Raw genomic sequence first — 23377 nt, 5'->3', positions numbered from 1 at the left:
AATGACGAATATACTGTCTTCATGTAACAACTCTCTATATAACTTTGTATGTCAAAGCTGCATTGTCAGGCTATTTATTTTGGCCAACACAGACGTAATTGCGAGTGTGTGTGTGTGTGTGTGTGTGCGTGCGTGCGTGTGTGTGTGGGGGGGCTTATACTTACAGTAAGTCAGGACTGGAAGGGATTATATATAAAATATCTACGATTTAAACTAAAAAGGTCTCTAAAATATGGCTTCGCTAAAAAGAACGTAGTTGTCAAGTGTAAATTCTTATTTCGAAAACAATTTTAAACTCTTCTATAAACGAGGTCTATGTCTTTGTATTGAAACCACAGCACAATGTGATATCCATTAGTTTTACTGCACAATAAAATGTGGGTGGCCAGCAAAGCTCATTATTTTCCATTTTGTACCATTTGTGCACGGAACACTTCAACTTTTAAGCAACTGAAATGAAGGAGTATTACAAAAGTGAGCAGAACATTTACCGCAATCTCACGAGAGTACTCATACAAACATTCCATTAATTAGGAGATACCATTCCAAAAAGTTTTATGATCTTTGAGGGTATTAATAATAATAATAATAATAATAATAAGAAAAAGAAGAAGAAGAAGAAGAAGAAGAAGAAGACGTCAATCAACTCCAGTAAAATAAGTATCTGATGCCTAATGATAATTCATTATTTTTTGCAGCTTAATGCATTAATGTCCCCTCTTTGAGGTAGTTTTCACCTGTCCATTTTGAAATAGATAGATGTACTAAGGCAAACATCAACACGCCCTGGGCATTAAGGTTGAATATGTCAATCAATTATTAAAATACAGTAAATAATCGTTGATTTATGCCTATTGCCTACAATGATGTGTTAAATTAACACAGTGAAATGATGTGATAATTTAACTCTAACAGAGTCCATTTGGTCTCACTGGTCCACATTCCACATTCAACTGTTAGAGTTGAATTCGCACTAGAAATTTTACTGTGTAATGCTCAGACACCATGGGCAAAATGTAATTTGTTGTTTTTTAAACACGTACCTTGCATAGTTTATTAAAAGGTTTATAACTTGATAAAATTAATTCTACCGTTATATTTTCAGTCATTCAGAAATATTAGAAGGGGAATAAGAAGGAGAAACTCCAAGAACAATACAATATTCATTATCACCGCTTTTGATCTCTAGTTAGACATTACGTTCTACGTTCCAGATGGTTTTGAATGCGACACGTAGAACATGCCGAGCTGTACTTGAACCATGGCTACAGTCCCTGTGCTGCATTTTGGAGCGTTTGAGTCTACAGTAGCCTACTCTTCTTAATGTGAGACTGAGCCAAGAGCATCAATGGACAACATCCAGGTATCCATTAAATAATGTTTTTTTTTTTTTTTTTTTTGTATTTACAAGTGTGACATATTGGTTAGTTCAGTGAGAGTGCATGGCCTAATATTATTATGGGGGGGGGGGGGGGGGGGGGGGATTCAAACTGATGAAGATTAGTTTCCATTTTCACTTCATGGGCTCTTTGGGACATTGGGTCCTGTACTGTAGGTCACAGGCCAGCTGTGGTAGCTTAGTCCTGCCTTCAAACTCTTCTACCTGGCTATAAGCATATATTAGCCAAGTCATTCATGTTTGTTCTCAGTACAGAAGTCATATCATTCATAAACCCACAAAATAAATATATACAATTTCTTCCCAGTTTAACTTGATATCTAGTACATCTATACATGCAGTGATGTAGGAAACTGATGTTTGTTTGTGTGTGTGTGCATGTGTGTGTGAGAGAGAGAGAGAGAGAAAATTAGAGAGAGAGAAAGAGAGAGAGAGCATATGTACTCTATGTTCCATTTCATTAAAAAACATATTCCAAGGGGCATAAAACAGCTACTACTTTCTGTAATTATCTCTCTTTGATTATCTGGGAAGAAAGCAGCCTTGACAGTTGACGCATATATTTTTGTCTCTGCATAGGCCTATATTTAAATTTTTTAGCTTGGCAGCTGAAAGTTGGCCCTTTGAAATAAGTTCCCGACACCAAAAATAAGTTTTTGGATCAAAGATTCCAGTCGCTGATGCTGGGATTTTCGCCGAAGCCATTCATTTCTGTACAACATACAACATATCTAAGCTAACTCGGGATAAATAAACAGGAGGGGGGATCGAATGCTTGCAGGAAAATGCTGGAAAACACAGTGTATGCACAACGTGTAAGAAACGGTCAAATCCGAACGATCTTTCGGCATTCCTTCTGACCAAAGAATCACCACCCAATCGGAGTGAGGACCACTGAAGGTTCTACACTAAATCCTGGGAGGAGTATGGTCCCGGTTCTGCAAAACCATTTTGGCGGGAAATTACCGATAGGTCTGCTGCATATTAGAGCTAATTTGCATGCTGCCCCTTGATGTAGCCGATTAGAACCGCAAACAACGAACAGTCACAGTAGGAATGAGAGACATTAGAGACACAATCACAGATTTATTTAGAAAAGGCCACAGACTAGTTTGCTTTGCATAGGCTTATATGGAAGCTATACCATTTTCACTTTGGCAATTAGCCCACATTCAGCTATGATCGTAGCCTACAAATGATGTCACTGTTATGTTTAGGACAAATTTAACGATATTTTTTCATTCCACAAGTCCACCAATGGTTAATTGCATGCCTGATAAAATAATATGCTCTTGTCTGAGTACAGATTTATGATTTCACTTTTGAGCAATTCATTTTCTTGCTAAAATGGAGAACAGGTGTTTCAACCATTCTGTGCCAGGACAGGGAAATCAGTTTGGATTTGATAGCCAACCATAAGGCCTCAAGTGCTCTTTTTCAATCCTTCTTTTAAGTCAGATACACAGATCGTCGTCAATTCCTTAAGAAATTAGGCCTCACCAGCAACATCACCTGCTATCCACACATCTATTGGAAAAAAGTGCACTGCTGCTAGGTTCAGGAAGCAAATCAAACATATTTCAATAGACTCAACACTTCCCTGGCCGGACAGTCTAAATTCCTAACAGATTCACACACTGAGCAATGTTAACGAATCATCTGGACACAGAGTCCTTAGTAGGCTAGGCTATATATACATAATAACAACCTCGGAAAACATATCAAATGAAAGTAAATTACAAATATCATGGGACACACGTACACACACACACGCACGCACACGCATGAACACACACACAGTAGGGGTGTATTTTAGAATGCAGCTCTTTGTTAGTATTAACATCTTTTCTGCAGGGAAAACTTCTGTCATTGCCAATCAATTGAGAATGTTATCAACATCAGGACAATTCATTATTAATACCGGCATTATTGACTTTACTGAATTAGATCACCATACCTGTGGTAGGTCGAAGGTGGGGAGAAAAGCAGAAATGTGTACCCTTCAACATGTGGTCCTTGTTTGGCCTAAAAACTAAGAATCTCATGCATGACCTCTGCCCCCTTTTCAGACTAACATGATTTTGGTTGCCTCGTTCTGAGTTCAATTTGAACCCGAGACCCCGGGGTGAAGGGTCACAGCCATGGAGCAGCAAATTAATCCAATGCGTCAAACTTGGCATGACACCATGTTCAGCCTCATTCTTTCGTGAAATATTCTGTTTTTCAGGCCACCCGCTTTTGATGTAGATCCCTCTCCGGTCTGTTTTTTTTCGGCCCGTTTAAAATATGACCCTCCTGGTACTTTATGTTGCATATCCCCCCCCCCCCCTTTTCAAGCGACCCCCCCCCCCCCTTTTACCCCGTACACCACCACTTTCCCCCTTCCTCTGTGCTCCTCTCTCTCTCTCTCTCTCTCTCCCTCACTCTGCGCGTTTGTGTTTAAAGACGTTTCAGTTCAGCTGTCACGAATTATGTTCGCCTGCCCAGCTGTCCAAACAGGGGGTGTCTCTTTCATTCCACCTCACATGCTACCAAAAGGGAAGGGGGCTTTAATGCTTATGTTTGGACACAAGCAATTATCTCTAATTATTGTTTTTCTTTTCAGTTTCCCTGTCCTGACGGAGGTCCAACAGGCGAACATGCAATAATCCGCCCCAGTCGGCTGATCTCGGCGGGCTCTGCCGGAGTAGCTTGGGCGAAGGGGCACCGAGGCTTTCATCTCAATGTGAGTTTAGAGTTGATTCAAACTCAGGGCGATGGGTGAATTAACCCCTGAGACCCAGCTTTCAATGGGCTCAGCTAAGAGATTATACGTGTTGATGGCAGGCTTTTATTGGCAAAGTGCTTTCAAAGAAACTTCAGCTGTTAATTCAAGGCACTGTAGCCATGACCCCCCCCCCCCCCCCCCCCTTCCATGCACTCCTCTGTCTGGCACAAAACATTAAAGATGACACCTCTTTAAGGGCAGTGATGCTCCACTGCAGAGAACACTGCCTCTGTCCTCTCAGTGTGGAAGAAAATGACATACTGGAGGTCACTCACCTTTGTGACACTCAGATATGCTTGACTGTCCCACCAACACAACATATAAAATGGTTATAGCCTTATAAGAAGCCTGGCCACTGTGACTCTGCACTGCCGCACGGGTCCTGTGCATTTAGACACCATCTGCCAGTGTTCAGCATCTCTCAGGATGGAGCTGATTGTTAGAAGAGAACATCACTGATGAGTGTGTATATATTGAACCCCCCTCACTGGTGGACGGCTATTGATTTGGGAAAGTTTGGAGCACATCCTTGGTGGTCTCGGTGGAAAACTCTTCTGAAAGCAGGAAAAAACAGCTTTTGCACAGACTAGTTCAAGATGTTGCCTAGAAATTAAGGAATAGTTTGGCAGAACAATAGCCCGTGCTATCAGATATTTCTTAAGATTGGCAGCTTAATTAGTTCTGTGTAGCTGATGTAACTATGAGAGTACACACTTTGAAACATTGTGTTAATGTCCTGTTTCTCAACTTTTGACATACTACTCTTCATTAGCAAAAATGCATAGCAGATAAATTTCTGTATTACATCAAATTCAGTTTTTGGTTTTGGTCATTTTTTCATTTTGTTTTGTACTATAAGTATTTTATTATGGCAATCGTGCATAGCGCAAAGGCCCAGTCACCATGATATTTTGTGTATGGACGGTGGGCTGAAATTATTTCATCTACCAGAAGGGTAGTTCACAAAATTGACGTACTATCCCAGGCAGAAATCTGTGCTCCAATCAGAGCATTCCTTTTAGGTCATGTGACAGTAAATAAATGGATGTTTGTCCCACATAGTATTTTATTAACACTTCTTTCGAGTTGGCTCATAATTCTTATGTCTGCCTCATCAATTTAAATTTTCATACAAAATCAAACAGATTACTTCTTATATTTGTTTTTAAAAAATAATACAATAATTGTTTTTTGACTGTTATACAATTTGATTTTTACACATCTCTTAAGTAAAGAACTCAAACAAAAGACAGGACTGAGTATGGGGATTGTTAAATGTATGTCCAGACTTTGTAGTCAATAGAATAAATCCAAATTACGTCGTGCTCTTTCCAAATAGGCATTATGTGCTTTTCTAAAGAGACCATTTACCAAGGGAACAATGGCTTAGTGCTGGCTCAGAGGTCTCTTAAAACAGAATGTGTCTCTAAGACTTTCTTTAAAATGCAATGTGTATTTATTACTTAAGAGAATAAAACTATCCAGGCAGTCTCAGGCAGATTTAAGAAAGTTGCTTTAAAAAATATTCAAGAAAGAGGACATAATTATGGTGTTCAGGTCTTGTGTGATTTTAGTAACTAATAGAAACATTTTTATATATTGAACAAACCAATTTATGAATCTATAAGTCTGCGATTTTTAAAAATCTTTTCTCACACACCGGAGTTAAACTGATTCATTAGAACATATATACTTGTCCCATTACGGCTTATTCCAATAGCGGTGCCCATGCTGTAACCCTCTTTGGTCCAGCTGACCCACGAAACTGGCCTTGCTGGCCTTGCTTTGTCCACTCTGTGTCTCTGACCCCTCGTCATCATCTTGTCCAAAAGGTGAGACCCCTTAGTCCTTCGGCCATCCCCGCCCCTCTGCTCTGGCAGTGTCCTTTGTCCCTCTCTGTTGGGGGACATTAGATTGTGTGTCTCTTTTGTTTGGCACCATCTCTGTGTGTAATCTCTCCGTCCATGGCAAACCGAAGAGATTAACTCCTTAAATGCAGGGATGATCTGTTTGTCCGTCTGACAGGTCTGTCATTCTGCGATGTCTCTGGAGCCACCCACACTCCATCACCTCCCACCTCCACCCTTGCCCCTCGTCTCGCTCTCTATCTGGGGTTTCATATTATTCAGCGGAAGAACAATAGGCTTATCATTTAGCCTTATCGTGCCATGTAAAAGCTCATCTGCTGCTTGGACTTTATCCATTTGCCCAATTACAGACTCGATGGGAAATAAAGACTGCATGGTGGAGCTTAATCACGAGAACTGGCTAAGCCTAATTAAACAAATAATGTATCAAACAATACAGAACACGCTCGATGTAAATCAATTCAGTGGTGGCTTTATTCAATTATTTAATCAGCACATATCAATTTTACAAGTTCTTTAATACGCCTTACATGCAACACTTAAATTCTTCTCAGGAACTGATACGGATCTCCACTTTACTTTGTTTACACAGTGTAAACTGAAGCGATGTGAGATAATGCGCTTAAGATGTCCTTGAGTAAGTTATATGGTCAGTCCACCAGATGGTGCCAGTTGCTAATTAAAATGCAGTTATTATCACAAGTAAACAAAAATCCCACACACCGTTTTTATTGTGTCATCGTTTGACCCGATATTTTTCGGATTTATGCTTATCTGAGTGCTGTGCTTAAAGTGATCGTCCCAGCACAGGGACAGTTGACAGATTTGTATTTGTTACGACTCGGTTAAAAATAGGAACAAACTGGCCTCAGTAGTTCTGTGACACAGAAGACCTTATGTTCTGTTATCTCAAGACCACCCATTCATAATATTGGTTGGACAAACAGAACATCTTATGGCCATAATATTTAGCAGATGGGAGTCACTCTGTATCCCACATCAAATGTGATCCTTCATTGTGCTGGTCAGTGGTCATTTATCTGGACCTATTAACCACCTGGCCGTGGTATGTTTTGGCAGCCTTGCCGGAGTCTTGAGTTACATTTACCTTCCTTTGAAACCACACACAAACCCAGTGACTATCTTCACACTAACGCCGGCGCACGGACGAGGAGGAGGCGACTGTCAGTGGGGAGGACGGGAAGAAACAACAAACGGCACTTGTTATTTCTCCCCTGACTGAAGGCGGAGAGCACGCTGACAGACTGCTGCTTACGTGCTGAAATCAGAAAGGTGCATGTGGGGGGGGGGGAGGCGGCCGTTTAAATAACGTTTAAAAACGCATCCAGATGTCAGGACACAGAGACAGAAATAAACTCAATATGCATAGGAAGACTCCTGCGAAAAAATTAAAAATAAAATAAAAACTCTTCGCAGGCATGAAATGTCCTTGGCATCTAAAACAATGCTACAGCAAAGGAACAAAATGTCCATGGCTTAGATCTTAAAGTGAGGTACAGAGGAAAGGTGAGAGAAAACCTTGGAGGACTCCTATAATGACCAGGTTTATAGTCATTAAACAGATTTCTTTTATGCTCCTTCCCTCCCTCCACCTTCCAGATTTGTTTCTGCTTCAGTCGGTGAAAACAACGGCAGCAGAAGCCTCTCTCCCCTGCACCATGTGACCCGGGACTTCCTACTGTGGCTGGAATTTTTTCGAGGGGTGGAGGGCGGCGAAGACCCGACCGAGGCTTTAAATCAATGCAGGCAGGCTTCGGGCCTTGGGATTCTTTCCCTGTTTACTCAACCTCAAATTGATTTCCACAGGTCCGTCGAGGCAGCGTCGGTGTATTTTACGCTCCTTGAGGGCCCTCTAAGAATTATAGAAGGGCTTTTTGGGGCCAGGTGGCGAAGCCCCTGACATCTGCACCGTGTTCTTCAGCAAAATGGGAGCGGTGGTGCAGTGCCGTATTTCATCCTGAGACGCAGGGAGGCTCACCAGAGGACGCCACCCGGATTTGGAAGAAGGGGGACCTCAACTAAGTACAGGGAGGTGGGATCAGCACCCAAAAAAACGCAGTCCTAACCTCACCCTCAGAGGATCCGTGTTACTGATGTAATTGATTTTCCAAGTGATGGATTTTCAATTTTAATTTGGCAGTGACTGTGGATGTGGGGTTTAGGCATATTATTATTAGTGTATTACGACTGTAAGTATGATTGCTGATATTTGGTCCAGCAAGCCAGAAAACATAAATCCAGTATGACAGCATATTATTGAGGTCTGACATGACAGCATATTATTGGTGCAGTATGCCATGATATTATGGTCCTGTATGACAGATATTAGGCCCAGGATGCCTGCAGGTATTCGGTCTAGTATGCTAGTATATTATAGATCCAGTATATCAGTATATTATAGGTACAGAATGTCAGCAGATTTTAGGTTGGACAGTGTGCATATTTAATCCTCAGTGCAATATTTTAAATCTAGGGCTACATAGGGAAACACTGAGAAGGAATGAAACTAACAAAAAAACCTGCAAAAAACCGCAAACTCGAGTTAAACTATCAAAGAGCTCTGGGTGACAAAATGAAAACTAAGGATCAGACGTTTGCCAGCTTACATGTGATGATAACCTTTAGAATTTCAGCACATTCTTTTGTTTACAGTGATGAAGTTAAGACTTTCAATGGGTCCACTGATCCCATATGCTTCATGCATGTTTTCCTGACCATCACAGTCAGATCATACATAAGGTTTCCTTCAATGAGCTCATCGCAGTCAACAAATGATTAAGCTGCTTGTGTGGTACAGCACAAGCATCACGCATCTCAGTCTATTCAGCAACTGGATGCCGTTCATTGTTCTAGGAGTGAATGTTCAAAGTCACTTCAGTAATTAATTTTACTATTCTCTTTCCTTAAAAAGACAATGGTACGTGATTGAAAAAGCACACAACACACACACATACACACACGCACACACACACACACACACACACAAACATGTGCACGCACGCACACACACGCACGTATGCACACACAAACACACACACACACACACTGCCAGTATCCCTTGGAATTGTAAATTTCCCTTCTGAAAACATTTAAAAGGACAAAACAAACTGTGTTTGTTCTGTGCATCGCTGTGGCATTAAACTAGCAGCAAAGGACAAAGGACATATCATAAACACAATTGCAGTACTTGCAAAACAGAGAGCTGTGGACAGAATAGTGGTGTCGTTGCTTTGCCTGTGAAGCACAGTGCCAGGCTTTATGTGGTCCTGAATCATTAGTGTCCAAAAGAGAATGACATGGGTAAGGCTAAACTACCTACCCGGGATGGCCAACAAATTGACTGAATTGATTGAATGGTGGTTGTCAGCTTGTAAAATGAAGGCTAAAGAATAATGCAAACAACATGGGCATGCACACCATACTTATGTTTACAAGGCTACATCCTACATGTACGGTAAAATTATGGACCTGTCAACAAGTGTGAGTCTCAGCATCTCATTTCTCTTCCTCTGTTATTTATACACTAAAGAGGGACATGACATACTCTTTCAAATATATTTGCTTCATGTGACAATATTAGAAATAACATTAAGATTAATGAAGATTGTGATTTGAAAAGAAGGGGATCATTGTTTTTTTCAATCTAGATGAGCTACAAAATATTTTATAAATATATATATATATATATATATATATATAAATTATGATTAAATTATATAATTTTACTGGGCAATTCCTTATCCAGAATTATTATTATTAGGCATTTTTAGAAAAAATTTTGAGTGAACAGATGAAGAAAACAAAAAGATCTACCAAAAATATTCACTATGCTTTTGTGCCATTTAAATGATTATTTTTATTTATTTATTTATTGGTGTCATTTGATGTTACAGGGACCAAAGTTAGACCAGAGTTTATTATATTGGTTTCTTTGGATGTAGTGTTTTTAGTGGTCAAGAGCTCTTTGTGGCTGTACTGAAAGTATGGCTATACAGGAAAGATTGAACCTTATGTTGGTAATATGTATTTTATTTCTTCATAGTTTGTTTAAAAAATAACTCAGTTGAAAACATTCATGCAAATTTCAAAAACAGTATTTTTTTAAAAAGTTTTATTTTTAGCATTTAGCTAATATACTAACAATACCAAAAAAACTATTCCTATTAGTAGCCCTACTAATACTACAAATACCTCGACTCCTAGCAAACGAATAAAAATAAATGGTAATAATAATACAAACATCATTAACAATAATTTCAAATAATAATTTGACAGCCCAATGTTTTACGTATTCAATACTAAATCTGCCTTTGTACCTGTTACGGAAAGGTGGCTTCCTCACTTTTTGCAGGTCACACATTTACTCGACATCCTGCTCCTGACGCTTAAGAGAGCTCCACCCAAAGCCAGACCTTCACCCCCATTATGGACCTGTAAATGTGTCACACTTCAGTTAAACAATAAAGAAAATGAGCATCTGTGCGACCTTGCTAAGCCTATGAAATGCATTTTAGCACTTTATTTGAAGTTGATTGCCAGTTAGTGGGAGCACTGTTTGAGAACTCCTGTTATAGGAAGGTTATTATGGACAGTGTTAATATTTGAAGCACTTATAGGCCATTTCTGATCTCTAACCTGTTTTTTTACCCAGTTACTTGAGAAGGAAAATATCAAATACAAAGTAAAACAAAATAAATACATACTTTAAAAATGTCTCATATAAAAAGTTTATTAAACATATTTTTGTATTTGTATGTATGTATTAAATAAGGGTCAAAGAGCAGGTGCCACACCTTTGTGTGTATTGAAACACTTGAATAAAGTAAACATGCAATTTGTGGTAACAGCATTTAACAGTTCAAAGAAATTGCATAGGATCTGAATTGCGAAGAACATGAGCTAACTATATACTTCAAGAAGCAAAACAACATCAGCGCTTCACTATAAAGAGCTTGAATTGGTCTTGGCTGTCGTGATGCATTTCTCAGAACAAAGTGTCATGGAATTTTGCTGGAAGGAAAATTATTTGTGTATTCTTCACGAAACTCCATCTCCTTCATAATGATCCCTTTATTTTGTAAATGGGAGAAAATTTCAGCTGACATTCGGTCTGACCTTAGCTTTGTACACAAACGTTGTGGTAAATGGGATAATTGCTCCTTAGTCTTCACTGAAGAGAACCTTGTTGGCTAAAAGACGTAGGCCTGTTCCTCTCAGCGGACCACACCCGAAGTGCCCACCCTAATTTTAATGTCTGGTCTGCTTTCTAGATAATTCCCACAAATGTTAAAAAGCGACAACACTCCAATGCTTCAACAGATGTAGGCTGCAGTAATGTTTTTAACTCAAAGCATTGTGGTTTAGATAATCTAAGCTTCTTATGCCTAACATAGGCCTTGGCTAAACGTATAAATCTAGCAATGATTAAACACACACACATGTTGTATTTGATCCACAGTCTACCTTCACCATTTTGAAATGGTAATGTAATTGCAGATTACTACTCCTTGGGTGTTGCTGTGGAATGAAAGAATGCATATTATAGAACAATATTTAACCAAGCCTACCACACACATCCACTCCCCCTCTCTCAGTGGACAAAAACGTTCCAGGCAGGCTTAAGGATTTTGCATCACTATTTCACATTACAGTACCATGCATAGTTACTGAACTACTAAAACTAAATTTTGAAGTCAAAAACAACTCTACAGCCTACTTTGTCTAACACTGTAAGTACAGAATGTTTGTTGATGACTTGCTGAAGTACAAAAACATAGCTCAAGATCACTGGAGTGTGTTTGGAGAAGTTCATATAAATGTGATTATGTGACTAAAACAGAAACAACTGGAATCTCAGAATGTTTCTGCTTAATGCTGCCACATGTGCATTTGTCCATTTAAAGATTCCAAATTATTTTATATTCCACATGATCCATTTGATTGTAAATTTGCTTTTTAATACTAAATAATCAAAAAGCAAACATAAGCCTAAAAGCAACTGCAGAAACAAAATGCTTGTTAAAAAAATAAAATACAGAATATTGAGCAAGTGACCGAAAAACTAAAATAAAGGAGATGGGCACGACACAAAACAGACAGTTATGGCTAATAGTTAGCCCCCCCCCCCAGCACAAGCTAATATGTGTTACGGTGTGAAGTGAAAACCTGTGTAATTCCAGCTGAAAGCCGCCGCGGTGTAGGGCACAAACCACAAAATGAGAGGCAAAGAGGGGTAGACCACCCATGAGCGCTGCTCCAGTGCGCTCCCAGCTGCAGCCTCAGAGCATGGGAATTCAGCGGAGGAGACAAATAGCCGAATTTGGTCCTTTTTTGGATACTGTTGCAGTAAAATGGAACAATTAAAAACAGGCGTGTTTCCCCCGTGGCACCTCAGATCAGTCAGAAACTATTTCTATTAGCGAGGGGCTCAAATTACTCTGTGCCTACATGCTCTATTAAAGATGCAATGGGATCAGTTATCATGGAGGTTATCCCCAATGCAGTGAGTTCTATCTGTTCAGTATTGTTTACGTGTACGGTAATGATGAACAGCGGAATATTTGATAATGCTATTCAGAAGTAAAATTGGTCCTCATTCAAAAAGCCATCCAAGGACAACCTGTTGTTAGCTGTTTTTGACCCAAATTACTCAAAATGTCTACATAATAGTCACAGAAAAAAACCCATGTATTGGTTTCAATTAAGAAGTAAAAGTAACCTATTAAGAAGCCCCCAAAAATCTTGTTTATGTATGCAAACTAAATATATAACCATATATTCTCAATAACCTTCAGTGAATGGACTCTTCACTCAGAAGTAACAGAAGTTCTTGGACATTATTTTTTGGAGTTTAAAATAAGTGGAATTTTGCACAAATGTTTCTTTGATTAACATGTCACTTATTCCACTTGTTATTTCCTACTGACAGCCGTAACGGTTTGTAAATGTGGACCATAAACTCCAACACCCTTACCCCCATCAGTTTCAGCTACACATAAAGAATTTTGTTAAAAACTCTGAAACCTAAAGCCAAAGTATTTGGCTGGGATGTTTAGTTTAAGTAACCCCGTGGGTTAATAAACTAAACAAAGGTAAACCGTGCAAAACTGCTGCAATGAAAGCCAGGCTAAGTAAACGAAGCAAAGTTTACAAGAATCATTTAAGGGGAAAAAAAAAGAAGAAGGAAAAATGCGTGAAACTTTAATGTGAAGCAGGTGATGAACATCGCGTCATTTCTTTCTAATGTAGAAACTACAAAAAGATTCACTGGACAAGAAAAAAAAATCAATTAATAAAATTATAAAAACAATGGGCCTATTTTTCCACATTATTTAACTGAAGAGCGGTACCCTGGTCGCAGTGAGAAAAGACCAAGGAAAAATGTAACCGATTTTAAAACACAGTGATGCCCAATGGATCTAATCATTGGTCCTAATAAGGTTATTGCTGTATCAACATTATTGTATGTGCATAAAACCCCCAGGACATAGCTCAGTCGATGTTTCATAGAGACCGTTTCCATATGGGAATCGTCCATGATATAACTTTCAATGAAAGCAAATGTAAGGAAAGGATATGTACTGCTGAAACAGTGCAGGCTCCGGTATTTGTTTGCACAAAACACGAGTAGCCTGCTTCGCTGTCTTCCTTCCTTATACGAAGAGATTTCAGCGAAAAAGCCGGGAGTTTCTATTCTCAAGTTCTTGGACGTGGTTTCGGCGCTGAGAACGAACTCTGCACGTGGACGAACTCCAGAGAAAACATGAAGCCCAAAAACAACAAAAGGGGTCTTTTTAACTTCTTCAAACCACGTCTTCCAATAAAAGCTGAATAAACACACCCTGCCACTTGCAAGCGGCTGCTGTCCAGCGAGCTTCACAAAAAGGGCCAAGTTTCAAAAGGGGGGCTTACAGGGTCTAATGAAACCTTTACCTTAACTAAAATAATAAAAGTACCCGCAGCCACAGAATTCCACATCTCCGATTGGTGAAAAAAAGAGGTGCCCATCCACCTGGTGTGGTTCCCCATTTATATGTTAAATAGAGCATAAAAAACAATGGAGGGTTTTCTTTGTTTGAGTTTGTTTCTTTAAAGGGGGGGCATGTTTGGTCATTGGGTCATTTGAATTGGCGACAAGGAACACGTCCGTTCAGATATGCTTTGGGAAACCGTTTGCGGGGAACTGTGCAATGAACAGGCTTTGAAAATGAACCTGTAAAATACTGAACATCTATCTTTAGTCCCCCCAGACAAGACAAAGACAGCTTAACGGCAGTATGAAAAGGGTGGCCTGTGAATGGTTACTATTCAATTTGTATTTCATTCCCCGCTGGTCATGGAATTGAGATCAGAAGAAAAAGTGAAACCACATGGCTGGGGTCAGCAGGATCAGAGGACCACCACACACAGCAAAGGGAAGGGGAAGGCAATGGGAACTTGAGTGAAGAAATGGATTGTATAAACAGAGCCCACCAATGCCTGCACCCTATTATCCTATAATTTACACTGCATGGGAGTTTGGAAATGTATTAAGCCAGTGATAGGTTTCATCACTGCATCATGGCGTTGACTTATGCCAGTCAAAAACCCGGTGTATACTTTGAGACAAGTTTAGAATTCTTCCGCTAATGTGTTTATTTTAAATATCCCAGGGAAATTATTACATCAGCGGCAAATAATGTCTGAGGAAACAGCCCTTCCTTTGAAGTCTGCAGCAGTGAAACATGATTTTAATTACATAATAACTTTGAAATTGTATTTATACAATAAATGTTCTGGATTAGACGAGGAAGTATAGGAGTAGGGTTAAAAATTGGCCATACCCTGACAAAACAAACTGCAGAGAAAAAGCATAAATGTCCCGCCATGAGGAATTAGCCTGTGCTGTTGTGCGATTGTTAGCATCACCTTGCCGTTGCCAGTGATGAATGGCAGCTCCTCTTGAAGTCCACCTTATTTTGATTAACATTTTGTGTACTCAATCACCTCCTCTCAACACAAACAAAGGCAACAAGCTCAACAACAGCGAAAACACTCCTCTTGGGTACAGCAAGCAAGATGTGTTTTCATTGAACTCCTAGAACTGTCATTTCATTCATGTCATGTCATTTCATTCAAGATGAAAGTGGCTAAAGTGAGCAATAACAATTTCAATATAAAGGTTTCAAATGTTCAAATATAATTTGAAACATGACCATTCTCTATCATATATATCAACTTTTTATTTCAAAATTGATGTATGTAGCATACATTTAACATCGTTATGTATTGAAAATGCACATTTAACAAAGCTTTAACTGCACAGAGCAATGGTAGTTTATGAAAGCCACGTTTGTTATGCAGCTGGAAAGGTGATAAGTCTAGGATTCTCTAAAAACTCATGAAATGGCTCCTTTGTGGCACATCCAGTTGATGCATTAATGCAGTGCCACACATAATGGATCGGAGCCTGAACCAGAGAATGGCCATTATAGTCATGACATTCTTAAACTAATTTTGGATACTTTGCCACCAGTATTCTAAATGTTTGGCTTGACCAGATACATACCATAAATAATATAAGTATTGAGGGATCATCTGACCCTTTGTCCCTTGTCACTCAGCACCATGCTATACATGAAAACACTCTGAACATTACTTCACATGAACAATCCATATACAAGGTTCTCTCTTACTCCTTATACAGCCAATATGGTAATACTTTTCACCTTCAGATAATTTTCCATGATTGTACAAACACTTGATTGCCCAAAACAAGTTCAAAAGGTAGAACTGCACAGATTTGGTTACTTAGAGCAGGGCTGCTCTGATTTTGCCATTCTGTGAAGATGTCAGAGGTGCATTCCATGTGTACAGTAGCATAAGAAAATATTTAAAGTTTCAGTCAGGTCTTATAAAGAACCTCAATGTCCATTGACAAATGTGTTTTGTGATGACTAACTTCACTTGCATGTTTTTTTTCTGAAAGGTAAGAAAAAAATCAACCCAAAAGTGACCTTATATAGTAATGGTGACCTATGTTTACTTCCAACACATGGAAAGCATTCAACATTCAATGCTTAAAATGCTAAATAGAATACCGCAGCTGTTCTTCATACTTATTCTTTAAGCCTATCGCCAGAGGCTGTACAACTGCCAGTTGAACGGTATGATATTAATACAACAGTACAGTGTCTGTATACACATCACCCCATGTCAGGGACATAGAGAAATCTGCCTTTACATGTGTACTTCTGATGTGAAGCTTTCTGTTAGGCATATCAAACACTTTAATATCACCCATCTGTTCACTGGCTTCATCTTGTTATGGATAAATAACACAACTAAATGACATCTTAGCATGGTCTATATTTTTACCCACAAAGTCAGAAGTCAGACTGATAAATTTTATTATGTAAATTGTCCATCTGATGTTTTGCATTTTTCCTAAAATTGCACGTGCTACTGAGCCGCCCTTGGGAAAACAGTGATATTCAAGAGATGGAAAAAAAAAAAAAACAAAGTTCCTGCAGCTTGTTGCAGTGAAAATGGAAGCGCTCGATAATCTCCCCGGAGACTCCCTACACGGTGACTGTGGGGACGCGGGCTCTGGCAGACAAAATGCTGCTGGGTGGCCGCGATCCAGTCTCAGGGCTGGTCACCGCGGAGAGAGAGCCCAAGACTGCTCAGCTCTGCGCTGACCTCTCTGCGGCTTCTCCACATCATTCTCCGCTTTATTTCATCAAAACACTCCCACCACGCAGGGAATAATAAATATGGATTATCCTCCCCCCGTCAGCCTCGCTGCATGTTCTGCACATGCACAGTGAGAGCGCTCTGTGTCTGCAAACACATTCAATCACATGTGAGGCTAATGATGAGATATGAGGATACAGCATGTTGTAACATTACATTGACTCCAAAAACTAGGAGATAAAGGTCTCATATCTGGTGCAATTGGTGGGCATTTATGAGCATTAACTGGCTTTAAGAAGCTTATTTACCAAGCAGCTGGGTAAATATCCTCAGCTTTTTTGCATTAGGACATTTAAACATTTAGATATAATTGGAGCCAGTGTTTACGCCCTGATCAGCTTGACATCTGTAGTTAATACTGGCTGAAGACTTGGTACAGAAAAAAAAAAACCTATTCCTTGTTATGACAAGATGATATTATGAACCTTTGAGGATTAATGTGTTTGCTTTCCTGTGCGCTCCTTTCAAAACAATCTAGGAACCTGAATCTGGGCTCACTGAACCAATGCTAGTGAATTATATGACATTTACGACCCATCTGCCTTCGGAATTGTACTATAAATTGATGTGCTTGATACAGTTCCAAGAATTATCTCTCAGGAGATCATTTCTTCAATGGTTCAAAGAGAGCGAGATTATTGATTACGGCATTAGTTATTTCTTTATTCTGTCACGTCCAGTATGATGACAGACCGTATTGTAAATATCTCTAAAATACAAGCGGTCTACTTTTCATTTTCCTGAGTATTCATACACACACATACACTAAAAGTATCACAAGACTTAAAATGTTCACCCTGAAACTGACTTTTATCAACCTGGTCCAACTAAATCATCTTGAAGTTTAAGGGTTTAACATGCTATAACGAATACAGAAACATTATTTTGACTGTTGAATAAACCGCACTAACTATGAAGAAAGCTTAAATATTTATTAAAGGGCTTTTGTACATTATTAAAGAGTGACAGGTTGACAGTGCATAGGTTAAACACTTGTGAAAGGCAAATTTTAACACTTTGGCTTGTTTAGTAAGCAGGCCCCTTGCTAGAATTGGAGAGAAGTATGTAACTCCTTAGGGAAAATGCATGTCAAAACTGACTGAAAAAGTACACTGGGGTACATTGGCCCTTCACGAAGTAGGGTGCCTTATGGAATTATTTTCTGGAAAAGAAATGTACAGAGTAAGCCAACAGTTTTGGCAAGAGAAACTATTGGGTATTATTGCTTAATAGCCCATGATCACACAGAAAACCAGGAAAGCATTAGTCATATCTTTGTCTTATTAACTATAACATGTTTGATGACCTTCTTGAAGCTTTTTTTTTTTTTGGATAGCCGTTGGGCTTATATTTTAACACCAGTTACATCAAATCTGCATGTGTGTGTGTGTGTGTATGCATGTGTGTGTATATTTGTGTGTGTGTGTGTGTGTGTGTATGCATGTGTGTGTATATTTGTGTGTGTGCGCGTGTGTGTATGCATGTGTGTATATATTTGTGTGTGTGTGTGTGCAGATGCACAGCATGAGACAAATTTACAACTAATAATGGCTGAAGCATTCAATCCTTTTTATTACAGAGACAAAAAGTAATGAGTTTAACAACAGATATTCACTGCAGCTTACAGTCTATATTTCAATATTAATGGCTTGAATTAAGCATGTTATATTTAAGACACTGATAGAAATGCACACCTTTGTGATGACATCACTGTAATTGTGCTTTTTATGGGAGTCAAAATACTGCTTATTTTAATTAATAAAGCCCACATATAGTCAGAAAGCACCGTCTGGCTACACTGCATTTCATAGAACGTGTAACCAGGACAACATTCAGCTTAATTACATCTACCGAAGACATTGAAATTCGAACGCTCACAGGTCTGGGTGGTATGATAACATTCCCCTTCTCTGAGGGTGGCAGACTCAAATACACAGTGACGACACTCTGTACTTGTGTTTCCACATACAGTACAGTACTGAGGCCTGCACAATCTCAGTGCTCTTTGCCAACTGCAGCATGGGACGTAGGACTGAAATAGATAATTTATGGGGGGGGGGGGAAACATACTTCGGCCAGATCTTTTAATTAGAAGAAGACATTACAACAGTCATCCTGTTATGCCATACGCTGATTGCAAAAACTGTTGATTGGTTTGTTTTCGTAGTCCACATCCCTGGATTGATTTGCTCCTCAGGTTATTACATCATCATAACATTCCTGATTAGGTTCAACAGGATATTTAGAGCGTATGCACTCTAACCACAAAGAAATCCACTGTCAGAAGTATACTCAATGGCACGAGTGCGATCTGTACTTCAAAAAATAACCAAAAAAAAAAAACTGAATAAAAGCAAAGCACATGCTTATATTTATGCCTCGCAAAAATAAAGATTACGAGTGTTTCATGAATGAAATTATACACACAGCGCTATATAAGAATAAGGGCGGGGCACACTCGATCTCGGGGACTGTCATCAAGCAGTTACGCGGGTCACGTGTGGTCGCGTCATGCCTTTCAAAACACACATCAGTAAAAAGCTGGTGGGAAAGCAGAAATGAGAGACATCTACCCGCTGATGCTACAGTATATCAGCACAGACCCTACTTACAGCCGAAGGAAAACAATCAGGCCGCAAAATAAATTACATTTGCCTAGGACTGAGCACTAAGAGATGGGTGTTAATTTTATTATGGCAGACAGTGTGGTCTCGTGTGGCCTTCCCCTCAACCACACAGTGCTTTCCAGTAAGAACACTAAAAACCACGCTGGTAAGGACCTACATCCCTTGTGTGGGAGACTGCCCTCATCCACTCTGATGAATCGGAGATAAAAGGAAGAAACTATTAATGTCTTAGTCCGCACATCTCTTTTTTTTATAATAAATGTGATTTGTACCATTTGCAGAGTTGACTTAATCTTTCTAGTTGAATTATATATTTGATATAGCATTTTAAATAAAACTATTTTGGAGAAAGCACATATGGAAATACAGATCACAGGAACACACATCTCCACATTATAGTTGAATACCACTGAACCTAAAAGTGTGAAATTTCTATTCAGTGTCAACAAAAGTACATCTGACTTTGACAAAATTTTATTAGGAAGAAATACCAACATTGCAACATAAAACAATGAGCCTTGTTTAACCATCAGTAAATGGGTGCATATAGATTCATTTCTATGTGCCTAAGTATGCATGAATGTGTGTGTACGCAATATTCACTTTTTAATGTGGAATCACCACAGCCCACCAACCACTATTCTTCAAGGCAGTCCACACAGACATGTCTGTGTGTGTGTGTGTGTGTGTGTGTGTGTGTGCGTCACTGGGTTTCTGCTCTGTGAAAAAACGCCACAAGTCATCCGAGACGCACTTTTCCCCCTATTGACTGAGCAACATGTGGTCCTCATAGACATCACATGTCTTGCAGCATAATGGACCCCTTTTTAAATAGCTTTGTCATTGGCAGCTTTCTCCCTTTAAAAACGGCATAAGAAAATGTTTTCCTTGCTTGCGGAGGTGTAGCCGGGGGGGACCACCAGCGCACGCTGGCGCAGTCAGACGAGAACGTCCCAGGATGCAGCAGGCATACGCATTACGGGGCCACATTATAAATTACGACACCCTCTGCTCCGGAGGAGCGCACCACCAAGGGGGAAGAGAGGAGCCCGGTCCCCACATGGAAGCTGTCTCCGCGCTCTTCTGTGCGTAATTAGAGCTCCCCACTTCTGTCGGGCGCAGGGCCGGGGAGAAAAATGGTGAGAAACAGGAAGCAAACTGTCTCCTCAGATCTCCCCATTCTGGGGTTCTATCTCATGAAAAAAAAAAAGAGTTCTTTTCTCCCTCTAGGCATTCCCCAGTGTTTTTTCTTTTTCTTTTTTTCTTTTTTTAACCTCTAACTAGATAGTGTTTGAGTTTGCTGATGGAGACACAAATAACAGTCTGTGGTCACTGAATTACAAATTTACACACTTTTAAAAGCATTCTTTCAGTTGCAGGTCAAAACCCCCCATTGCATTGGACAGTTACCCAATATTCACTAGTCTTGGACCTACTGATATGAAGGGATTCACATTAATATTTAGTCATTAAACAGATTCTCCTGTTTGGAGAGACCCACAAAATTCAATCAGGTATGGTACCCTGTTTTAATAAGGCAAATAATAGTACTTTAATTAAATATTAACACACGTCATTGCTGAACATCGATGTTTTATGTTTCACTAAGGATCAATGTTTTATGGTTAGGTTAAACGGGCTCATATAGATCATTTTCAAAACAATATGGGGGTTTAGTTTACATCACGTACTTCTGATTCAGAATTTCCTGCAGAGTTCTGGCAGTTGGAGCCATAAGCAGCAACAGATTTATCTTTAATGAAGCTTACGTTTTCAATTACGGATCATAAAAAAGTAACATTTCTGAAATTGGATTTAGTTTTTTTCTGAAATATAAGAGGATTCAATTAATTTTAAGCAAATTGGAGATAGATTACATTTATTTCTGGATGCTGGAGGTTTTGTGCAGTGCACTGGTCTCTGTAATAAAAAGGACTGAATGATTCATTCACTATTTGGTGCCAAGGGCAGATGAAGTCTCCCATTTGGACTTTCTCCCTTACTTTTACTGCTATTATGTTCTGTCATTTCCCCAAATTTCCCCAAGCGTACCTTCCGAGTACGCCGCTGTGTGTTTGCCACTATTATTTTTTAAATAAATTATTTAGCTTTAATGGGTTGTCACCACTTCGAAGGGATTTAACAGAATAACTGCTGCTCCAAAAAATGCATTTAGCATCCCTTGTGATTAGCGGATGCCATAAACCCAAATGAAACACACCTCAATTTAAGAAATGTTGTGCGACTACAAACCGTAATATTACATAAAATTAATTTTTTTAAAATTATACTGCATAATCCTGCATTCTTACTAAGTGATATGTTAAAATTCCTGAAATACTCAAGGAATGTGGTTGAATGACAGATAAATGCAGGGTCACCTGCAGCAAAATCATAAGGGATCCCATTATATACTGGTGCATCTACAGTGTTATTAAGTCCCCATAAATCTGGGGATCCAGGAGGGGAGTAACCTCCAACATTCCTTCTGCAGGATTCCCTTTTACCCATTGGAGGTGTGTTTGGCTGGGGGAAGGGGTTTGTATGCTCACAAAGACACAAAAAAGAGACCTCTCCCACCGGAGTCTCATCATTAACTAATGAGGGTGTGCAAGTAGAATACTGAGACCTGCCTACCCTTGAAACTGCGGACCACTGCATCAGGACTATAGGAGAGTTGGTGGTCTTACCTCAGCAGATGCAGCTCTGACAGAAGCTTCTGATCAATAGACAGGCTTGTTCTCGCTGGTGGCGTGGCTTAAGTGGTACTTAGCAAGGCACTGATCGTATGGCATCGGTGCCATTGTCCCAGCCTTGGTTTCCCTTGTTGTTTGAGGACAAATCTGCTGAATATGGAGAATACTGTGAGTGAAAGTGAATAGGTGTGGATTTATCTGGACGTGGAAGTGTAAATTCAAAAACGTCAGACAAAAGGCCGTCCGTTAGAATGCCCTTTTCTAAATTAATTTGCGTTTTTAGGATTTTAGAATTCCAATGGATTTTTAATACAGAACATTAAATTGATTTTCCATCCCTATTGGCAAGGTGCATTAACAACCATTACATGAAAACATCGTTTTGAAAACAATTTCTGTTTAATTGTATACTAGGTTCACTTGTTTGGTAAGGCAAGTCAAAAATATCTTCAACAGTCGGTTGGCTACCGCGCCCTTGTGCAGCTCTCGCTTAGCCTACTTACCGTAAAGTCCTAAAGGCGCATTTCACAGTCCTTCTGGCGATGCAAACTTGTTCTTGTGTGTTCCAGCCTGCAGACATTTCCAACATCAAGTTACAGATGTCGTGCATGCTGGCTACACAGGGTAGCACGCCCAGGCGTTCCTTAGAAGGCCGCTGGGAAACCAGTTGTTTCCAACAGAGGGGAAACACCGCAAAAAATTTGCGCACAAGTTAAAAACACATTTTTCTGGCAGTGTAAGTCGTGGGCAGGCTAATTAAGCAGCGGCGGCTGGCAAAGGGATTGTCAGAGCGCTGCGATCGCGGTGGGAAATCAGAAAACATCTGTCACATCACGTCACAGGCTCCCCACCTCGATGGGGAAAATGAACTGGGCGCGGGAGTAATTAAGGTAAATTGCATTTCTTCTCAGCCAATGAATGAAACCCAACAAATCTAAAATCAAGACTACAATGGTGGGAGGGTTTGACGAAAGACAAGATGTCGCATTTGACTTTTAAACGTTACACCTAAAAATACCCGAAAAATAAAATTAAAAATATAAGACGGCAGAGGTTCCAAGAACTTTCCAAATGATTTTATAAATGGCGATAACGTGAATTTCCCTATTTGAACTGAATCCCTAGACTTTTGTGGAAAACAGCAGCAGCATGAACAGAGCTACGGGCCACGACTTCCCCACTGAAGACACTGTAAGGGTAAGTGTAATTAAGGATAGATTACCTCTTACGTTTATTTAGTGCTTGGTAATGAGACATTGAGGAAA

General features: G+C 39.6%; 2 long non-coding RNA genes across 4 annotated transcripts; one reads left to right on the top strand and one right to left on the bottom strand.

The window, feature by feature from the left end:
• The first annotated feature begins 890 nt into the window (after positions 1 to 890).
• On the top strand, positions 891 to 8315 carry LOC118212442. Of its 2 annotated transcripts, XR_004762226.1 has the most exons (3): positions 891 to 1363; positions 4005 to 4124; positions 7655 to 8315. It is a non-coding gene; the product is annotated as an uncharacterized LOC118212442 (long non-coding RNA). The 2 variants fall into 2 exon arrangements; XR_004762225.1 differs by lacking the exons at positions 891 to 1363; positions 4005 to 4124 and adding an exon at positions 6604 to 7327.
• A 1980-nt stretch (positions 8316 to 10295) lies between these two features.
• Positions 10296 to 22921, bottom strand: LOC118212441. Of its 2 annotated transcripts, none has more exons than XR_004762224.1 (3): positions 22616 to 22921; positions 22107 to 22262; positions 10296 to 10486 (listed from the first exon to the last, which is right to left on the bottom strand). It is a non-coding gene; the product is annotated as an uncharacterized LOC118212441 (long non-coding RNA). The 2 variants fall into 2 exon arrangements; XR_004762223.1 differs by lacking the exon at positions 10296 to 10486 and adding an exon at positions 20364 to 20525.
• Positions 22922 to 23377: the final 456 nt, after the last annotated feature.

Source organism: Anguilla anguilla, chromosome 14, assembly GCF_013347855.1.
Source record: "Anguilla anguilla isolate fAngAng1 chromosome 14, fAngAng1.pri, whole genome shotgun sequence".
NCBI classification, from domain to species: domain Eukaryota; kingdom Metazoa; phylum Chordata; class Actinopteri; order Anguilliformes; family Anguillidae; genus Anguilla; species Anguilla anguilla.
The sequence above is the reverse complement of the archived record's forward strand: the minus strand, read 5'-3'. Positions and strand labels throughout refer to the sequence as shown.